Raw genomic sequence first — 24,839 nt, forward strand, 5'->3', positions numbered from 1 at the left:
CCGGCATAGGCGTTACACCTTCTATACCCGTGCTGAAAATGCACATCATGGGATACTTGTGTTACTGTTCTCACCAAACTTCCAGGATCAGAGGCAACTCAGATATCGGTATGTAACAAAATGTGCAGGATTAGGAAAACATGGTTGATTTCTTCCAAATGTAGAAGAGACTATATGACCATATCAGTTGCACCACAAAAGGCACCATCCAAATTAAGGCCAGATCTTGGTTCCTTGTAGGACTGGCATTGCCTAAAGCAATCACAACAGGAGCTAGAAGAGTTGTAACGTGACCCCCTCCTATACCATTTGTTATATCGGTGCTTTGTTATGTGGTAGAAGTGCCCTGGTGCCCACTTTAGCCACCAAGATGAAAGGGTTAATGTTCTCTTTTCATCTCCTGTTGTTATTTCCCAAAGTTCTAGCTGAAATAGAAATGACTCTCAGTCTCCCGCCGCTTTAGATTCTCCACCGTGCATCATACACATGTCCTTCATACCTCCGTCCTTTAATCAAGGCAGAAATATGAGACGTTCAGAGCTAAACAGTTCATACATGGTTGCATCAGTGAAAAGGGAATTCCACAACTCATCCATCACCCACACCTGGCACACAGGAGTCTTCTCTTATTAGTCACCCTCAATGTTGATTACTTCATTCTTACATGATCACTCGGATCATGAGGGTTTTGACCATGGAAATCCCCACTAGACTTAACTAATATTTTCTTCCAAAATGCCTAAACACCCAAATGCATTGCAGGTATTAAAGTTCAACCTCACTTACTGAAATTGGGCTAAGATGCAATTCTCCATAGTGTAAGTGCCGATACAAGAATCGGCAAGAGACTTGGTCTCTTTGTTAGAGATGAGTGGATATTTTGAAAATTAAGAGAGAGAGAGAGAGGGCACCACTTACCATAAGAGTTTACACTCTACTGGAGAGAGTGAGAACTTCGCTGACCATAAGAGCTTACACTACACAGGAGAAAGTGAGAACTCCGATGACCATAAACGCTTACACTCTACTGGAGAAAGTGAGAACTCTGCTGAACATAAACGCTTACATTACACAGGAGAGAGTGAGAACTCCGCTGACCATAAGAGCTTACACTACACAGGAGAAAGTGAAAGAGAAAGAGCCCCGCTCAGGCTTGGACTGGCCTGTAGGGTAACAGGGGAATATCCCGTGGGCCCTTGTGTAGATATGGGCCCCCAACGCCACTGTATGGACAGTACTTAGCATAATTCACTTGATTCACTCTTCACAGAAAAAAACAGCATCTCATCATTCATTAACCAAACTATCCAGTTTATTATTATATAGAGATATAGGTAAATTTGTGAACAAGGGTAGTGTAATAATTGTGAGAGGTGAAAAATGGCCTCCCCCTAATTCAATGTTACTGGTGGGCCCTTGGCAACCCAGTCCGACACTGGCAACGCTGACCATAAGAGCTTACACTCTACAGGAGAGGGAGAGAATGCCGCTGACCATAAGAGATTACACTACATGAGGAGAGAGAGAGAACCTCGCTGACCGTAGGAGTTTACACTATATGAGGAGAGAGAGCGAAGACACCGCTGACCATAAGAGTTTACATTATACAAGGAGAAAGAGGATCCCACTGACCATAAGAGCTTACACTCTACAGGAGAGAGAGAACCCTGCTGACCATAAGAGCTACACTCTACAGGAGAGAGAGAGAACGCCGCTGACTGTCACGATTCCCCTGACCGCTGTCACCAATTGGTCAGGATTCACACCGTGACCGTCACCCCTACGTCACGGATTGAGGAGACTTTAGGCCAACAGACGGCTATCACATGTGCAGGGGGGCTTATCTTAGTTATCCCTCTACTCCACGATGTGATGAAAAACCACACACAAGGCTATTGACCTCTTAGTTTACAGCAGGGGCTTATTTTAGGTATCCCACTGCTTTTCTATATACCACGAACTGCAGGGATTTATGTATATCCCGCTTACAGTTCCACTTAACACTTGCAGCTCTCTGGCGCCCCCCTTACTCTCAGGTCAGATTAGGTACAGCACCTAGGGTAATTAGTCGCCAGACAGGCTGCCTGCTATGTACTGGCTATTGGGCACGCTGCAGCGACGCGATTAACTACTCCCACTTAGGCAGGAACAATAATTATCAACACCGCAGTCGCTACAGCAGCACCCCAAAAGCCTGCACACGGTATCGCCGCCACCAGCTTCGATTAAACGGGTCTGAAGCTAACCCAACACAACAGTAACAGTCGCGTATTTCCCTTCAGAAGACTTAGGGTACGGTTTAGAACAGGAGAACGAACTAATATTAAATATTATATCCCATAAAAAATTAGGCAGTGCTTTATCAAAAATATTTTATAAAGATATTACAAATGAGACAATTGCAAATATGTACACGGGTAATTATAACATAAAGGGAATAAAGGAGAAAAGATAACACTCACATGTTCAACGCATGGCAGGCACCCAGGCTAGGGCAGTTTTCCATAAGTCCCAGCTCATGGGATGTACTCAGCTCTTCCAGGAAAAAAAGGACAAGAAGAAGCTGGGGATGCCTGCCAGACACTTAAAACCTGAAGGCTGTGACATCACAGAAAGGCTGTCTTATCCAGACCCTCCTCTCTGTACATTCTGAGTACTTCAATCTTAAATTTATCTACTTGCTATAACTTCGCTACAAAACATGTCATAGTCATAACGAACCCATAATTCATCTCGGATTAACGTGAGCATTCTAATGAGATCAAATATGTCCTATCTGGGATACATATTTACCAAGAAAACCCTACTTCTTTACCAGATGGAGTTAGAAGCCCGTGTTTCGGGGGATGGGTCGATACACCGAGTGAGAATACGAATATATATTTTCGTGGTCTTAACGTAAACCTGGTGCATACTATCGTACAAAACCCAAACAAAGAATCTTTCATGAATTTTGGAGCCATTTTTCCAGTTCCAGCTAGTGGAAGATTCTAACCTGGTCGTAAATACCGTTCGGCCATAAAACTTCTCTTCCCCCATACATTGGCAAAGCAGCTCTTGGCTGAGTGAAAGGGAAGGAATTTGAAGCTACAAACTGCTGCAGCATCACTCCATCGCTCCGTGCTTAGCCCACGCAGGCTAGCAAGAGAACTACTTATGATATTTCATACCATATCGTGACACTGACCATAAGAGCTTACATTCTACCCTAAAAGTCTTACCCAGTGACTCTTGAGATAGAAAATCTCTCTGCTGTTTAACACTAGAAATCCCAGAAATTTCAAGCTCCAAATGTTCCAAAGGTAGAAATGTTAAATGACCCCTCTCTGATCCACTGGGAACCCCTGATCTGTGATGTCCCATGTACTGACACCACTGTGAACCACGAATCGCATCTCAAAGCTTCAAAGTTGCTCAAAGCTGTGAATTTCAGTAAATTCGACTCAACCTCGATCCTCTAACAATCGATTTGATCATCTTTCACATTTCCCCATCAATCACAGGTGGGGACTTAATGGACTAAGCACTGACAGTACAGTAAGGGGATGGGCAATTATTAAATGGGTTTTCCCCTCTTATACAATGATGACATTTCACTGGAATATGCCTTAATTTTACGATGGGGAGGGGTCCAACTTCTGTGACCCCTATCAATCCTGAAAATGAAGTGCTGTGTCCTCCTCCTTTTTTTTTCCTGCACAGCAGCCTTTGATCACCTGGTAGCGTTCCTTGCACATTGGAGAGGTGCTGTCTCAGAAAAAAATAATTACAAATTGCTTCACCAAAACTGCACCCTCTTCATTCTTAGGACTGATGATGAAGGAATCAGAGGTTGGACCCCACTGATCATAAGAAGATGCCAGATTTTACCGAAGCGCCATCATTTTTCTGAGATGGAAATACCCCTTTAAGATCTGATGACATGGGCCTGTAGTATGGCAAAAGGGAACGAGTCTTCTGCTGCAACATATTGCACCACCGGAGAACGCAGACAGAAGAGGGCTCCCGTGCAAGAACAAAATGCGGGCCCTTTCCAGCCCAATAGCTCATCATAGTGCACAAAACCACCTGCTTAGGAGCTGGATGTGGCCCCCTTAACTCTAGCAACCCCAATGGTACGACAGTCCTGGAAAAAGTGCTAAAATATCACATCTTCCAAATTATCACATGATGGATTAGAAAAAAATTTTTTTTAATTTTTCTTTGCATTTTATGGAATTTTGAGAAAAAAGCAAAAAACTTTGTCAAACTTTTTGCTTCCTCGGAACACAAATGGAGCAATACATTTTCCTTGTAACTTCAGTAATATTATTCTTCTCTAACATTGGGTATAAAACGCGCTTCCTAAAGGCGAAGAGACCTTCAATCTCGACCCTCGAACACGCCAGCTCCGGGCTCTTCGCCACCGCCGCTTCGTCCACCATTTTTGTTATCTCTGCATACAGAATCCTTCCATTTCTTGAGACGTTCAAACTTTCTTTTACGCGTTAAATGCCAACGATACAGGTTGCTTAATTGATTTGACCTTTTTTGAAAAAAAAAAAAAGATTTTTATTTTTTTTTTCCGATTTTCAATTTGAAATTCCTTGTTCCATCTGGCGCCTCGATGCGACATCTGGTTAACTGTACTTAACCAGCTGATCACTGTATAGTTATTTTTAAATGTAATGTATGCTTAAACAGATGTTATTTTTTTATTGCCGTAGATCACAAATGCGCTTGTATACGTGCCGCGCCTGCCTCCGATCTTTCTGCAATTCGAATGTTGACATCAGAAATTACAAGCCCGGAACGCTCGTGATCTCTCCCATTCTCTCCCTCTACATTTTTCGCTGCTTGTTAGGTAAACATCGGATTGGTTCATTTTCTCTCTCCGTTGCACATAAATAAAACATTAGCGTTCGGTTTATAGAAAGATGAACATTTCTCAACGCTGGATTTATCTTTCTAAATACAACTGCTGTCAGGAAGAAAAAAAAAAGGGGGATTTATTGAATAAATAATAGGGGCATTAAGAGAAGATGAAAAAGTATATGTACGTATTATGCAAAATGCGGTGTCTTTCAACAGGTCATTTCAGGTCATTAAACACTATTTACTGAATAGTTTAATCTTCTACCACAAAGCGTTTCACCGGAGAAGTATTGTGAGTGGAATATTAAAATCCAACGGGGTGTTTAGGGGTTTTCTTTATTTTTTGTTGTTGTTATTTGCTTTTGTTTTAATTTTTAGATTGTTGTTTATTAATATTGTGGCAAAGGGAACGTGGTTTATTGTTTACAGGGCAAATGTATGAAAAGTCAAATGTGGATTGATCATGGATAGATAAAGGTACATAGATAAATAGACAAATGGATGATAGATAGATAGATAGATAGATAGATAGATAGATAGATAGATAGATAGATAGATAGATAATAGATAGACAGACAGTTGGATGATAGATAAATAAATTGATGGATAGATGATAAATAGATATATAGGAGATAGCTAGATAATAGATAAATAATAGATAGATAGATAGATAGATAGATAGATAGATAGATAGACAATTGGATGATAGATAAATAAATTGATAGATAAATAATAAATAGATATATAGGAGATAATAGATAGATAGATAGATAGATAGATGATAGATAGATAGATAGATAACAGATAATAGATAGATAAATAATAGATATTTATGTAGATAATAGATAGAAAGATAATAGATAGATATTAGATAGATAATAGATAGATAGATAAATAATAGATAGATAATAGATAGATAATTGATAGATAAATATTTGATAGAATCGATAGATACAAAAAACAACAGCTCCTAAATATAATTAAGCAAATGTGGACAAGGTGCTGTGACTGCACTATATATACATTTTATAAGTATAGTCATCATGGCAATAAAGCAGCTTACATTTCATATATTCAGTGTTTGCCGACATCTTGCGCACACGGAGGCGGCTGTATTCTTTGGTTTGTGTATACGCCAGTCACAGCTACTTGCTCCCGTTCGCACTTCGCTCAGGGGAGTTGGTTTCTCTGTAATATACTATATATTTGAAGATGGCTGCCTACATGTTGTCTGAGCTTCTCCTCCCATCAGGCTAATGCTGCTTTAAAATTAGTGCACCTTACTCGCCCTTTAAATTTGCAGACTTTTGGCCCGGGAGAGACCTGTCTTTTGGCCCTATCAATCAGCATTATGTCGGCAGTGATGCTCCGTCGACAGAGCTGCTCTGTTGACGTGACATCACCGGAAGTGGGAGAAACCTCGACCGCTCTGAGCAGGAAGATATCATTCATGGGCAGAATCGGCAGATTTTTGCTAACTACCTGCCATGAAGTTCTTAGCCCCATAGCAAAAAGAACCTCAAAGTCCTGGATAACCCCTTTAAGGAACTAGTTACTTAAATATGTCTTCCGCTCTTCAGGCGCGATCTTACATCTCCTTAATGTGTGGGCACTCTATGTTTGGAAGTATGCAAGGTGCCAGTGAAGCTTTTGACAACTTCTAAAATGAAAATCTAATCCTTCCTGGAAGTACGAGGAGCTCCACGTGCGTAATAAAAAGAGAGAAAAAAATTCCTGAAGAGTCCTATGTTACTTTCAAGGTTAAATATTGTGGCTCAGCACATTATCACAGTCATTGACAGACATTCTCCCTCTCCAGAGTCCATTTTCTTTGAAAAACACCCCATAACATCTGTTCATAAACAGTCCTTCTGTGAAAGCACTGACACAGGTCTTGAGCCCGTACCAGCTGAATTCCCACTCCACACACAGATGGCACGGTGTATTTAATACGATAACGTCTCCACCGCCAGAGAGCATGGAACCGATATCCAGCTCGCTTCATTCACATCTGTATTCATGTTGTTTCCTCACGTAAAAATGGTTTAGAAAACCTTATTTTAAAATACCGCATTATGGCATTTTCAGAAAATAGAAAGGGGTCCCCGTTCACCCAAGTAAGGTACTAAGAGCATCTCTTGCTTTGAAGCACCTGGCAAATCGATGTATTGCAAACAATCTATAGATTCTAATAAGCACCATGCAATACTTCATATCTCCTGCGGGTGTGCTGCAGAAAAATGCAGAACATAATGGGGATGTCCAAGACTAGGATAATGATGATCCAGTCTTAGGATAGGTTATCAAAAGAGATCCAAATTGAATCTGTGTGGAATTTTTAGGAATTTGCTCTAGTCGGTGATTTCAAAACATTCCCAATTTGCTTCCTGAGAATCACCTAAAATGGCCTTCAGCATTTTAGATCTATTGCAAAAGATTACATCAGCTAAAGAAGGATCCCATTACCTCAGGTGGGCTTCTCAATAATACCTTGCAGACATTACATCACATTGTATAGCACAGCCAATCATAAAGGACAATTATAGCCTGTATAAAAGCTGAGGCAGGGAATGATCCCAGCATCTAAGGATCAGAGGTAGCTGTGATCTCGGCTATGGCAGCAAGGTGTCATCTGTACGCCATTGTGGACTCCTACTGGTAATACATTTACAGTGCATAGCACAGGTATTCACATCTTAACCATTCATGTTGTATCCACAGGAAACGTCACTCATTTATAGTAGATGCAGATCCAACAGGACTCTGAAAGATAGGATCTGTCTCTATTTCGAGAACATAGTACAGTCACGTGCGGTTGCCAGGGAAGAGGAGGTCAAAAATCCTATAGAAATTATTAGACATTTCAACCGCCTGGCCTATGACAGAGTCATCGCCCCATTCTTGAGTTAGATGGCGAACCCATTATTGAGAGCTAATCTACTATACCTAATATGGAAAACACCCATTTACAGGAAAGGTAGTGAGAAAATGAGCTTTTTTTAATAAAATTCTGCTATTTATGTTAAATGTAAAGGGGATGGAGCATAGCACAGGTATATGAGGGTGGTTCATGATCAAGGCATATGGGATGGAGCATGAACAGTCATATGGAGGGTGAGGCATGGCACAGATATATTAGGGTGGAGCATGGCACAAAAATATTAGGGTGGAGCATGGCACAGATATATTAGGGTGGAGCATGGCACAGATATATTAGGGTGGAGCATGGCACGGATATATTAGGGTGGAGCATGACACAGATATATTAGGGTGGAGCATGACACAGATATATTAGGGTGGAGCATGACACAGATATATTAGGGTGGAGCATGGCACGGATATATTAGGGTGGAGCATGACACAGATATATTAGGGTGGAGCATGGCACGGATATATTAGGGTGGAGCATGGCACAAAAATATTAGGGTGGAGCATGGCACAGATATATTAGGGTGGAGCATGGCACAAAAATATTAGGGTGGAGCATGGCACAGATATATTAGGGTGGAGCATGGCACAGATATATTAGGGTGGAGCATGGCACGGATATATTAGGGTGAGGCATGGCACAGATATATTAGGGTGGAGCATGGCACAAAAATATTAGGGTGGAGCATGGCACAGATATATTAGGGTGGAGCATGGCACAGATATATTAGGGTGGAGCATGGCACGGATATATTAGGGTGGAGCATGGCACGGATATATTAGGGTGGAGCATGACACAGATATATTAGGGTGGAGCATGGCACAGATATATTAGGGTGGAGCATGGCACAGATATATTAGGGTGGAGCATGACACAGATATATTAGGGTGGAGCATGGCATAGATATATTAGAGTGGAGCATGACACGGATATATTAGGGTGGAGCATGGCACAGATATATTAGGGTGGAGCATGGCACGGATATATTAGGGTGGAGCATGGCATAGATATATTAGGGTGGAGCATGACACGGATATATTAGGGTGGAGCATGGCACAGATATATTAGGGTGGAGCATGGCACGGATATATTAGGGTGGAGCATGGCATAGATATATTAGGGTGGAGCATGACACAGATATATTAGGGTGGAGCATGGCACGGATATATTAGGGTGGAGCATGACACGGATATATTAGGGTGGAGCATGGCACAGATATATTAGGGTGGAGCATGACACAGATATATCTGGGTGAAGCATGACACAGATATATTAGGGTGGAGCATGACACAGAAATATTAGGGGGGAGCATGGCACAGATATATTAGGGTGGAGCATGACACAGAAATATTAGGGTGGAGCATGGCACAGATATATTAGGGGGGAGCATGACACAGATATATTAGGGTGGAGCATGACACAGATATATTTGGGTGAAGCATGACACAGATATATTAGGGGGGAGCATGGCACAGATATATTAGGGGGGAGCATGGCACAGATATATTAGGGTGGAGCATGGCACAGATATATTAGGGTGGAGCATGACACAGATATATTAGGGGGGAGCATGGCACAGATATATTAGGGTGGAGCATGACACAGATATATTAGGGGGGAGCATGGCACAGATATATTAGGGTGGAGCATGACACAGATATATTAGGGTGGAGCATGACACAGATATATTAGGGTGGAGCATGGCACAGATATATTAGGGTGGAGCATGACACAGATATATTAGGGGGGAGCATGGCACAGATATATTAGGGTGGAGCATGACACAGATATATTAGGGGGGAGCATGGCACAGATATATTAGGGTGGAGCATGGCACAGATATATTAGGGGGAGCATGGCACAGATATATTAGGGTGGAGCATGGCACAGATATATTAGGGTGGAGCATGGCACAGATATATTAGGGTGGAGCATGGCACAGATATATTAGGGGGAGCATGACACAGATTTATTAGGGTGGAGCATGACACAGATATATTAGGGGGGAGCATGACACGGATATATTAGGGGGGAACATGACACAGATATATTAGGGTGGAGCATGGCACAGATATATTAGGGTGGAGCATGACACAGATATATTTGGGTGAAGCATGACACAGATATATTAGGGTGGAGCATGACACAGATATATTAGGGGGGAGCATGGCACAGATATATTAGGGTGGAGCATGGCACAGATATATTAGGGTGAAGCATGACACAGATATATTTGGGTGAAGCATGACACAGATATATTTGGGTGAAGCATGACACAGATATATTAGGGTGGAGCATGACACAGATATATTTGGGTGAAGCATGACACAGATATATTAGGGTGGAGCATGACACAGATATATTAGGGTGGAGCATGACACAGATATATTAGGGGGGAGCATGACACAGGTATATTAGGGTGGAGCATGATACAGATATATTAGGGGGGAGCATGACACAGATATATTTGGGTGAAGCATGACACAGATATATTTGGGTGAAGCATGACACAGATATATTAGGGTGGAGCATGACACAGATATATTAGGGTGGAGCATGACACAGATATATTAGGGGGGAGCATGACACAGATATATTAGGGTGGAGCGTGACACAGATATATTAGGGTGGAGCATGACACAGATATATTAGGGGGGAGCATGACACAGATATATTTGGGTGAAGCATGACACAAATATATTAGGGTGGAGCATGACACAGATATATTAGGGTGGAGCATGGCACAGATATATTAGGGTGGAGCATGGCACGGATATATTAGGGTGGAGCATGACACAGATATATTAGGGTGGAGCATGGCATAGATATATTAGGGTGGAGCATGGCATAGATATATTAGGGTGGAGCATGGCATAGATATATTAGGGTGGAGCATGACACAGATATATTAGGGTGGAGCATGACACAGATATATCTGGGTGAAGCATGGCACGGATATATTAGGGTGGAGCATGGCATAGATATATTAGGGTGGAGCATGACACAGATATATTAGGGGGGAGCATGACACAGATATATTAGGGGGGAGCATCACACAGATATATTAGGGTGGAGCATGACACGGATATATTAGGGTGGAGCATAGCACAGATATATTAGGGTGGAGCATGGCACGGATATATTAGGGTGGAGCATGGCATAGATATATTAGGGTGGAGCATGACACGGATATATTAGGGTGGAGCATGGCACAGATATATTAGGGTGGAGCATGGCACGGATATATTAGGGTGGAGCATGGCACAGATATATTAGGGTGGAGCATGACACAGATATATTAGGGTGGAGCATGGCACGGATATATTAGGGTGGAGCATGACACAGATATATTAGGGTGGAGCATGACACAGGTATATTAGGGTGGAGCATGACACAGATATATTAGGGTGAAGCATGGCACAGATATATTAGGGTGGAGCATGGCACAGATATATTAGGGTGGAGCATGACACAGGTATATTAGGGTGGAGCATGACACAGATATATTAGGGTGGAGCATGACACAGATATATTAGGGTGGAGCATGACACGGATATATTAGGGTGGAGCATGGCACAGATATATTAGGGTGGAGCATGGCACAAATATATTAGGGTGGAGCATGACACAGATATGTTAGGGTGGAGCATGACACAGATATATTGGGGTGGAGCATGACACAGAAATATTAGGGTGGAGCATGGCACAGATATATTAGGGTGGAGCATGGCACAGATATATTAGGGTGGAGCATGGCACAGATATATTAGGGTGGAGCATGGCATAGATATATTAGGGTGGAGCATGACACAGATATATCTGGGTGAAGCATGACACAGATATATTAGGGTGGAGCATGACACAGAAATATTAGGGGGGAGCATGACACAGATATATTAGGGTGGAGCATGACACAGATATATTTGGGTGAAGCATGACTCAGATATATTAGGGTGGAGCATGACACAGATATATTAGGGGGGAGCATGACACAGATATATTAGGGTGGAGCATGACACAGATATATCTGGGTGAAGCATGACACAGATATATTAGGGTGGAGCATGACACAGAAATATTAGGGGGGAGCATGACACAGATATATTAGGGTGGAGCATGACACAGATATATTTGGGTGAAGCATGACTCAGATATATTAGGGTGGAGCATGACACAGATATATTAGGGTGGAGCATGACACAGATATATTAGGGTGGAGCATGGCACAGATATATTTGGGTGAAGCATGACTCAGATATATTAGGGTGGAGCATGACACAGGTATATTAGGGTGAAGCATGACACAGATATATTAGGGTGGAGCATGACACAGATATATTTGGGTGAAGCATGACTCAGATATATTAGGGTGGAGCATGACACAGATATATTTGGGTGAAGCATGACTCAGATATATTAGGGTGGAGCATGACACAGGTATATTAGGGTGAAGCATGACACAGATATATTAGGGTGGAGCATGACACAGGTATATTAGGGTGGAGCATGACACAGATATATTAGGGTGGAGCATGACACAGATATATTAGGGGGGAGCATGGCACAGATATATTAGGGTGGAGCATGGCACGGATATATTAGGGTGGAGCATGGCACAGATATATTAGGGTGGAGCATGGCACAGATATATTAGGGTGAAGCATGACACAGATATATTTGGGTGAAGCATGACACAGATATATTAGGGTGGAGCATGACACAGATATATTAGGGGAGAGCATGACACAGATATATTTGGGTGAAGCATGACACAGATATATTTGGGTGAAGTATGACACAGATATATTTGGGTGAAGCATGACACAGATATATTAGGGTGGAGCATGACACAGATATATTAGGGTGGAGCATGACACAGATATATTAGGGTGGAGCATGACACAGGTATATTAGGGTGGAGCATGACACAGATATATTAGGGGGGAGCATCACACAGATATATTTGGGTGAAGCATGACACAGATATATTTGGGTGAAGCATGGCACAGATATATTAGGGTGGAGCATGGCACAGATATATTAGGGTGGAGCATGACACAGATATATTAGGGGGGAGCATGACACAGATTTATTAGGGTGGAGCATGGCACAGATATATTAGGGTGGAGCATGGCACAGATATATCTGGGTGAAGCATGACACAGATATATTAGGGTGGAGCATGACACAGAAATATTAGGGGGGAGCATGACACAGATATATTAGGGTGGAGCATGGCACAGATATATTAGGGTGGAGCATGACACAGATATATTAGGGGGGAGCATGGCACAGATATATTAGGGTGGAGCATGACACAGATATATTAGGGGGGAGCATGGCACAGATATATTAGGGTGGAGCATGGCAAAGATATATTAGGGTGGAGCATGGCACAGATATATTAGGGTGGAGCATGGCACAGATATATTAGGGGGAGCATGACACAGATTTATTAGGGTGGAGCATGGCACAGATATATTAGGGTGGAGCATGACACAGATATATTTGGGTGAAGCATGACACAGATATATTAGGGTGGAGCATGACACAGATATATTAGGGGGGAGCATGGCACAGATATATTAGGGTGGAGCATGGCACAGATATATTAGGGTGAAGCATGACACAGATATATTTGGGTGAAGCATGACACAGATATATTAGGGTGGAGCATGACACAGATATATTAGGGGGGAGCATGGCACAGATATATTAGGGTGGAGCATGACACAGATATATTTGGGTGAAGCATGACACAGATATATTAGGGTGGAGCATGACACAGATATATTAGGGGGGAGCATGGCACAGATATATTAGGGTGGAGCATGACACAGATATATTTGGGTGAAGCATGACACAGATATATTTGGGTGAAGCATGACACAGATATATTAGGGTGGAGCATGACACAGATATATTAGGGTGGAGCATGACACAGATATATTAGGGTGGAGCATGACACAGATATATTTGGGTGAAGCATGACACAGATATATTAGGGTGGAGCATGACACAGATATATTAGGGGGGAGCATGGCACAGATATATTAGGGTGGAGCATGACACAGATATATTAGGGTGGAGCATGACACAGATATATTTGGGTGAAGCATGACACAGATATATTAGGGTGGAGCATGACACAGATATATTAGGGTGGAGCATGACACAGATATATTAGGGGGGAGCATGACACAGGTATATTAGGGTGGAGCATGATACAGATATATTAGGGGGGAGCATGACACAGATATATTTGGGTGAAGCATGACACAGATATATTTGGGTGAAGCATGACACAGATATATTAGGGTGGAGCATGACACAGATATATTAGGGTGGAGCATGACACAGATATATTAGGGGGGAGCATGACACAGATATATTAGGGTGGAGCGTGACACAGATATATTAGGGTGGAGCATGACACAGATATATTAGGGTGGAGCATGACACAGATATATTAGGGTGAAGCATGACACAGATATATTAGGGTGGAGCATGATACAGATATATTAGGGTGGAGCATGACACAGATATATTAGGGGGGAGCATGACACAGATATATTAGGGTGGAGCGTGACACAGGTATATTAGGGTGGAGCATGACACAGATATATTAGGGTGGAGCATGACACAGATATATTAGGGTGGAGCATGGCACAGATATATTAGGGTGGAGCATGGCACGGATATATTAGGGTGGAGCATGGCATAGATATATTAGGGTGGAGCATGACACAGATATATTAGGGTGGAGCATGACACAGATATATCTGGGTGAAGCATGGCACGGATATATTAGGGTGGAGCATGGCATAGATATATTAGGGTGGAGCATGACACAGATATATTAGGGGGGAGCATCACACAGATATATTAGGGTGGAGCATGACACGGATATATTAGGGTGGAGCATAGCACAGATATATTAGGGTGGAGCATGGCACGGATATATTAGGGTGGAGCATGACACAGGTATATTAGGGTGGAGCATGACACAGATATATTAGGGTGGAGCATGGCATAGATATATTAGGGTGGAGCATGACACGGATATATTAGGGTGGAGCATGGCACGGATATATTAGGGTGGAGCATGGCATAGATATATTAGGGTGGAGCATGACACAGATATATTAGGGTGGAGCATGGCACGGATATATTAGGGTGGAGCATGACACAGATATATTAGGGTGGAGCATGACACAGGTATATTAGGGTGGAGCATGACACAGATATATTAGGGTGAAGCATGGCACAGATATATTAGGGTGGAGCATGGCACGGATATATTAGGGTGGAGCATGACACAGATATATTAGGGTGGAGCATGACACGGATATATTAGGGTGGAGCATGACACGGATATATTAGGGTGGAGCATGGCACAGATATATTAGGTTGGAGCATGGCACAAATATATTAGGGTGGAGCATGACACAGATATGTTAGGGTGGAGCATGACACAGATATATTAGGGTGGAGCATGACACAGAAATATTAGGGTGGAGCATGACACAGATATATTAGGGTGGAGCATGGCACAGATATATTAGGGTGGAGCATGGCACAGATATATTAGGGTGGAGCATGGCACAGATATATTAGGGTGGAGCATGGCATAGATATATTAGGGTGGAGCATGACACAGATATATTAGGGTGGAGCATGACACAGATATATCTGGGTGAAGCATGACACAGATATATTAGGGTGGAGCATGACACAGAAATATTAGGGGGGAGCATGACACAGATATATTAGGGTGGAGCATGACACAGATATATTTGGGTGAAGCATGACTCAGATATATTAGGGTGGAGCATGACACAGATATATTAGGGGGGAGCATGGCATAGATATATTAGGGTGGAGCATGGCACGGATATATTAGGGTGGAGCATGGCACAGATATATTAGGGTGGAGCATGGCACAGATATATTAGGGTGAAGCATGACACAGATATATTTGGGTGAAGCATGACACAGATATATTAGGGGGGAGCATGGCATAGATATATTAGGGTGGAGCGTGACACAGATATATTAGGGTGGAGCATGACACAGATATATTAGGGGGGAGCATGACACAGATATATTTGGGTGAAGCATGACACAGATATATTAGGGTGGAGCATGGCACAGATATATTAGGGTGGAGCATGACACAGATATATTAGGGTGGAGCATGACACAGATATATTAGGGGGGAGCATGACACAGATATATTAGGGTGGAGCATGACACAGATATATTAGGGTGGAGCATCACACAGATATATTTGGGTGAAGCATGACACAGATATATTTGGGTGAAGCATGACACAGATATATTAGGGTGGAGCATGACACAGGTATATTAGGGTGGAGCATGGCACAGATATATTTGGGTGAAGCATGACACAGATATATTAGGGTGGAGCATGGCACAGATATATTTGGGTGAAGCATGACACAGATATATTAGGGTGGAGCATGACACAGATATATTAGGGTGGAGCATGACACAGGTATATTAGGGTGGAGCATGACACGGATATATTAGGGTGGAGCATGACACAGGTATATTAGGGTGGAGCATGACACGGATATATTAGGGGGGAGCATGACACGGATATATTAGGGTGGAGCGTGACACAGGTATATTAGGGTGGAGCATGACACAGATATATTAGGGTGGAGCATGACACAGATATATTAGGGGGGAGCATGACACGGATATATTAGGGTGGAGCATGACACAGATATATTAGGGTGGAGCATGACACAGAAATATTAGGGGGGAGCATGACACAGATATATTAGGGTGGAGCATGACACAGATATATTTGGGTGAAGCATGACTCAGATATATTAGGGTGGAGCATGACACAGATATATTAGGGGGGAGCATGGCACAGATATATTAGGGTGGAGCATGGCACGGATATATTAGGGTGGAGCATGGCACAGATATATTAGGGTGGAGCATGGCACAGATATAATAGGGTGTAGCATGACACAGATATATTTGGGTGAAGCATGACACAGATATATTAGGGTGGAGCATGACACAGATATATTAGGGGGGAGCATGACACAGATATATTTGGGTGAAGCATGACACAGATATATTAGGGTGGAGCATGGCACAGATATATTAGGGTGGAGCATGACACAGATATATTAGGGTGGAGCATGACACAGATATATTAGGGGGGAGCATGACACAGGTATATTAGGGTGGAGCATGACACAGATATATTAGGGTGGAGCATGGCACAGATATATTAGGGGGGAGCATGACACAGATATATTAGGGTGGAGCATGACACAGATATATTAGGGTGGAGCATGACACAGATATATTAGGGTGGAGCATCACACAGATATATTTGGGTGAAGCATGACACAGATATATTTGGGTGAAGCATGACACAGATATATTAGGGTGGAGCATGACACAGGTATATTAGGGTGGAGCATGGCACAGATATATTTGGGTGAAGCATGACACAGATATATTAGGGTGGAGCATGGCACAGATATATTTGGGTGAAGCATGACACAGATATATTAGGGTGGAGCATGACACAGATATATTAGGGTGGAGCATGACACAGGTATATTAGGGTGGAGCATGACACAGATATATTAGGGGGGAGCATGACACAGGTATATTAGGGTGGAGCATGACACGGATATATTAGGGTGGAGCATGACACAGGTATATTAGGGTGGAGCATGACACGGATATATTAGGGGGGAGCATGACACGGATATATTAGGGTGGAGCGTGACACAGGTATATTAGGGTGGAGCATGACACAGATATATTAGGGTGGAGCATGACACAGATATATTAGGGGGGAGCATGACACGGATATATTAGGGTGGAGCATGACACAGATATATTTGGGTGAAGCATGACACAGATATATTAGGGTGGAGCATGACACAGATATATTAGGGTGGAGCATGACACAGATATATTAGGGTGGAGCATGACACAGATATATTAGGGGGGAGCATGACACGGATATATTAGGGTGGAGCGTGACACAGGTATATTAGGGTGGAGCATGACACAGATATGTTAGGGGGGAGCATGACACAGGTATATTAGGGTGAAGCATGGCACAGATATATTAGGGTGGAGCGTGACACAGATATATTAGGGTGAAGCATGGCACAGATATATTAGGATGAAGCATGACACAGATATATTAGGGTGGAGCATGACACAGATATATTAGGGTGGAGCATGGCACAGATATATTAGGGTGGAGCATGACACAGATATATTAGGGTGGAGCATGACACAGATATATTAGGGTGAAGCATGACACAGATATATTAGGGTGGAGCATGACACAGATATATTAGGGTGGAGCGTGACACAGGTATATTAGGGTGGAGCATGGCACAGATATATTAGGGTGGAGCGTGACACAGGTATATTAGGGTGAAGCATGGCACAGATATATTAGGGTGGAGCGTGACACAGGTATATTAGGGTGAAGCATGGCACAGATATATTAGGGTGGAGCGTGACACAGGTATATTAGGGTGGAGCATGACACAGATATATTAGGGTGGACCATGGCACAAATATCTTAGGGTGGAGCATGGCACAAATATATTAGGGTGGAGCATGACACAAATATATTAGGGTGGAGCATGACACAGATATATTAGGGTGGAGCATGGCACAAATATATTAGGGTGGAGCATGGCACAAATATCTTAGGGTGGAGCATGACACAGATATATTAGGGTGGAGCGTGACACAGATATATTAGGGTGGAGCGTGACACAGATATATTAGGGTGTAGCGTGACACAGATATATTAGGGTGGAGTATGGCACAAATATATTAGGGTGGAGCATGACACAGATATATTAGGGTGGAGCATGGCACAGATATATTAGGGTGGAGCATGGCACAAATGCCTTAGGGTGGAGCATGGCACAGATATATTAGGGTGGAGCGTGACACAGATATATTAGGGTGGAGCATGGCACGGATATATTATGGTGGAGCATGGCACAAATATATTAGGGTGGAGCATGACACAGAAATATTAGGGTGGAGCATGGCACAAATATATTAGGGTGGAGCATGGCACATATATATTAGGGTGGAGCATGACACAGAAATAGTAGGGTGGAGCGTGACACAGATCTATTAGGGTGGAGCATGGCACAGATCTATTAGGGTGGAGCATGGCACAAATATATTAGGGTGGAGCATGACACAGATATATTAGGGTGGAGCATGGCACAAATATATTAGCGTGGAGCATGACACAGGTATATTAGGGTGGAGCGTGACACAGGTATATTAGGGTGAAGCATGGCACGGATATATTAGGGTGGAGCATGACACAGATATATTAGGGTGGAGCATGGCACGGATATATTAGGGTGGAGCGTGACACAGGTATATTAGGGTGAAGCATGGCACGGATATATTAGGGTGGAGCATGACACAGATATATTAGGGTGGAGCATGACACAGATATATTAGGGTGGACCATGGCACAAATATCTTAGGGTGGAGCATGGCACAAATATATTAGGGTGGAGCATGACACAAATATATTAGAGTGGAGCATGGCACAGATATATTAGGGTGGAGCATGGCACAAATATCTTAGGGTGGAGCATGGCACAGATATATTAGGGTGGAGCATGGCACAGATATATTAGGATGGAGCATGGCACAAATACCTTAGGGTGGAGCATGGCACAGACATATTAGGGTGGAGCATGACACAGATATATTAGGGTGGAGCATGGCACAGATATATTAGGGTGGAGCATGGCACAAATACCTTAGGGTGGAGCATGGCACAGATATATTAGGGTGGAGCATGACACAGATATATTAGGGTGGAGCATGGCACAGATATATTAGGGTGGAGCATGGCACAAATACCTTAGGGTGGAGCATGACACAGATATATTAGGGTGGAGCATGGCACAGATATATTAGGGTGGAGCATGGCACATATATATTTTGGTGGAGCATGGCACAAATACCTTAGGGTGGAGCATGGCACAGATATATTAGGGTGGAGCGTGACACAGATATATTAGGGTGGAGCATGGCACGGATATATTATGGTGGAGCATGGCACAAATATATTAGGGTGGAGCATGGCACAGATATTTTAGGGTGGAGCATGGCACAGATATATTAGGGTGGAGCATGGCACAGATATATTAGGGTGAAGCATGGCACAAATATATTAGGGTGGAGCATGGCACAGAAATATTAGGGTGGAGCATGACACAGATATAATAGGGTGGAGCATGACACATATATATTAAGGTGGAGCATGGCACAGATATATTATGGTGGAGCATAGCACAGCTATTTTAGGGTTGAGCATGACACGGATATATTAGGGTGGAGCATGGCACAGATATATTAGGGTGGAGCATGACACAGGTATATTAGGGTGGAGTATGACACGGATATATTAGGGTGGAGCATGGCACCCTAATATATCTGTGTCATGCTCCACCCTAATATATCTGTGCCATGCTCCACCCTAATATTTCTGTGTCACGCTCCACCCTAATATATCTGTGTCACGCTCCACCCTAATATATCTGTGTCATGCTTCACCCTAATATTTCTGTGTCACGCTCCACCCTAATATATCTGTGTCACGCTGCACCCAAATATTTCTGTGCCATGCTCCACCCTAATATATCTGTGCCAATATTAGGGTGGAGCATGACACATATATATTAGGGTAGAGAATGACACAGATATATTAGGGTGGAGCATGGCACAGAAATATTAGGGTCGAGCATGACACAGATATATTAGGGTGGAGCATGACACAGATATATTAGGATGGAGCATGACACAGATATATTAGGATGGAGCATGACACAGATATATTAGGGTGGAGCATGACACGGATATATTAGGGTGGAGCGTGGCACGGATATATTAGGGTGGAGCGTGGCACGGATATATTAGGGTGGAGCGTGTCACAGATATATTAGGGTGGAGCATGACACAGATATATTAGGGTGGAGCATGACAGATATATTAGGGTGGAGCATGACACAGATATATAGACTTCTCCCGTGCTGCACCAATCCTCTGGAATGCTCTACCCCAAGATATTAGGACCATCCACAACTTGCATAGTTTTAGGCTCAAAACTCATTTGTTCAGAGCGGCCTATCACGTTCCCTAATCAGTCATTTTATGTTTGTGTTTGTGTAGCCCATTCACTATCTCCATCTACCCCCCACCCCCTGAAGATGGCTGGACCATCATTGTAAATACATCATTGTAAATACACACCTGTAGATTGTAGATTGCAAGCTCTCACGAGCAGGGTCGTCTTATTTTGCTTTATTACTGTATTGTTAACATTGTTACCTATGACTGTTGTGTTTGAAACTCTTAAACTGTAAAGCGCTGCGGAATATGTTGGCGCTATATAAATAAAGATTATTATTATTATTATTATATATTAGGGTGGAGCATGACACAGATATATTAGGGTGGAGCATGACACAGATATATAAGGGTGGAGCATGACACAGATATATTAGGGTGTAGCATGACACAGATATATTTGGGTGAAGCATGACACAGATATATTAGGGTGGAGCATGACACAGATATATTAGGGTGGAGCATGACACAGGTATATTAGGGTGGAGCATGACACGGATATATTAGGGGGGAGCATGACACGGATATATTAGGGTGGAGCGTGACACAGGTATATTAGGGTGGAGCATGACACAGATATATTAGGGTGGAGCATGACACAGATATATTAGGGTGAAGTATGACACGGATATATTAGGGTGGAGCGTGACACAGGTATATTAGGGTGGAGCATGACACAGATATATTAGGGGGGAGCATGACACAGATATATTAGGGTGGAGCATGGCACAGATATATTAGGGTGGAGCATGACACAGATATATTTGGGTGAAGTATGACACAGATATATTAGTGTGGAGCATGACACAGATATATTAGGGGGGAGCATGACACAGATATATTTGGGTGAATCATGACACAGGTATATTAGGGTGGAGCATGACACAGATATATTAGGGGGGAGCATGACACAGATATATTAGGGTGGAGCATGACACAGATATATTAGGGTGGAGCATGACACAGATATATTAGGGTGGAGCATGACACAGATATATTGGGGGGAGCATGACACAGGTATATTAGGGTGGAGCATGACACAGATATATTAGGGGGGAGCATCACACAGATATATTTGGGTGAAGCATGACACAGATATATTTGGGTGAAGCATGACACAGATATATTAGGGTGGAGCATGACACAGGTATATTAGGGTGGAGCATGGCACAGATATATTAGGGTGAAGCATGACACAGATATATTAGGGTGGAGCATGACACAGATATATTAGGGTGGAGCATGACACAGATATATTAGGGTGGAGCATGACACGGATATATTAGGGTGGAGCATGACACAGATATATTAGGGGGGAGCATGACACGGATATATTAGGGTGGAGCGTGACACAGGTATATTAGGGTGGAGCATGACACAGATATATTAGGGGGGAGCATGACACGGATATATTAGGGAGGAGCATGACACAGATATATTTGGGTGAAGCATGACACAGATATATTAGGGTGGAGCATGGCACAGATATATTAGGGTGGAGCATGACACAGATATATTAGGGTGGAGCATGGCACAGATATATTAGGGTGGAGCATGACACAGGTATATTAGGGTGGAGCATGGCACAGATATATTAGGGTGGAGCATGACACAGATATATTAGGGGGGAGCATGACACAGATATATTAGGGTGGAGCATGACACAGATATATTAGGGTGGAGCATGACACGGATATATTAGGGAGGAGCATGACACAGATATATTTGGGTGAAGCATGACACAGATATATTAGGGTGGAGCATGGCACAGATATATTAGGGTGGAGCATGACACAGATATATTAGGGTGGAGCATGACACAGATATATTAGGGTGGAGCATGACACAGGTATATTAGGGTGGAGCATGGCACAGATATATTAGGGTGGAGCATGACACAGATATATTAGGGGGGAGCATGACACAGATATATTAGGGTGGAGCATGACACAGATATATTAGGGTGGAGCATGACACAGATATATTAGGGGGGAGCATGACACGGATATATTAGGGAGGAGCATGACACAGATATATTTGGGTGAAGCATGACACAGATATATTAGGGTGGAGCATGGCACAGATATATTAGGGTGGAGCATGACACAGATATATTAGGGTGGAGCATGACACAGATATATTAGGGTGGAGCGTGACACAGATATATTAGGGTGGAGCATGACACAGATATATTAGGGTGGAGCATGACACAGATATATTAGGGTGGAGCATGACACAGATATATTAGGGTGGAGCGTGACACAGATATATTTGGGTGAAGCATGACACAGATATATTAGGGTGGAGCATGACACAGATATATTAGGGTGGAGCGTGACACAGGTATATTAGGGTGGAGCATGGCACAGATATATTAGGGTGGAGCGTGACACAGGTATATTAGGGTGAAGCATGGCACAGATATATTAGGGTGGAGCGTGACACAGGTATATTAGGGTGAAGCATGGCACAGATATATTAGGGTGAAGCATGACACAGATATATTAGGGTTGAGCATGACACAGATATATTAGGGTGGAGCGTGACACAGGTATATTAGGGTGGAGCATGACACAGATATATTAGGGTGGACCATGGCACAAATATCTTAGGGTGGAGCATGGCACAAATATATTAGGGTGGAGCATGACACAAATATATTAGGGTGGAGCATGACACAGATATATTAGGGTGGAGCATGGCACAGATATATTAGGGTGGAGCATGGCACAAATATCTTAGGGTGGAGCATGGCACAGATATATTAGGGTGGAGCATGGCACAGATATATTAGGGTGGAGCATGGCACAAATATATTAGGGTGGAGCATGACACAGATATATTAGGGTGGAGCATGGCACAGATATATTAGGGTGGAGCATGGCACAAATACCTTAGGGTGGAGCATGGCACAGATATATTAGGGTGGAGCGTGACACAGATATATTAGGGTGGAGCGTGACACAGATATATTAGGGTGTAGCGTGACACAGATTTATTAGGGTGGAGTATGGCACAAATATATTAGGGTGGAGCATGACACAGATATATTAGGGTGGAGCATGACACAGATATATTAGGGTGGAGCATGACACAGATATATTAGGGTGGAGCATGACACAGATATATTAGGGTGGAGCATGACACAGATATATTAGGGTGGAGCATGACACAGATATATTAGGGTGGAGCATGACACAGATATATTAGGGTGGAGCATGACACAGATATATTAGGGGGGAGCATGACACGGATATATTAGGGTGGAGCATGACACAGGTATATTAGGGTGGAGCATGACACAGATATATTAGGGGGGAGCGTGACACAGGTATATTAGGGTGAAGCATGGCACAGATATATTAGGGTGGAGCGTGACACAGATATATTAGGGTGAAGCATGGTACAGATATATTAGGGTGAAGCATGACACAGATATATTAGGGTGGAGCATGACACAGATATATTAGGGTGGAGCATGGCACGGATATATTAGGGTGGAGCATGACACAGATATATTAGGGTGGAGCATGGCACAGATATATTAGGGTGGAGCATGACACAGATATATTAGGGTGGAGCATGACACAGATATATTAGGGTGAAGCATGACACAGATATATTAGGGTGGAGCATGACACAGATATATTAGGGTGGAGCGTGACACAGGTATATTAGGGTGGAGCATGGCACAGATATATTAGGGTGGAGCGTGACACAGGTATATTAGGGTGAAGCATGGCACAGATATATTAGGGTGGAGCGTGACACAGGTATATTAGGGTGAAGCATGGCACAGATATATTAGGGTGAAGCATGACACAGATATATTAGGGTTGAGCATGACACAGATATATTA

The sequence above is a fragment of the Ranitomeya imitator genome, chromosome 8, assembly GCF_032444005.1.
Source record: "Ranitomeya imitator isolate aRanImi1 chromosome 8, aRanImi1.pri, whole genome shotgun sequence".
Taxonomy (NCBI): domain Eukaryota; kingdom Metazoa; phylum Chordata; class Amphibia; order Anura; family Dendrobatidae; genus Ranitomeya; species Ranitomeya imitator.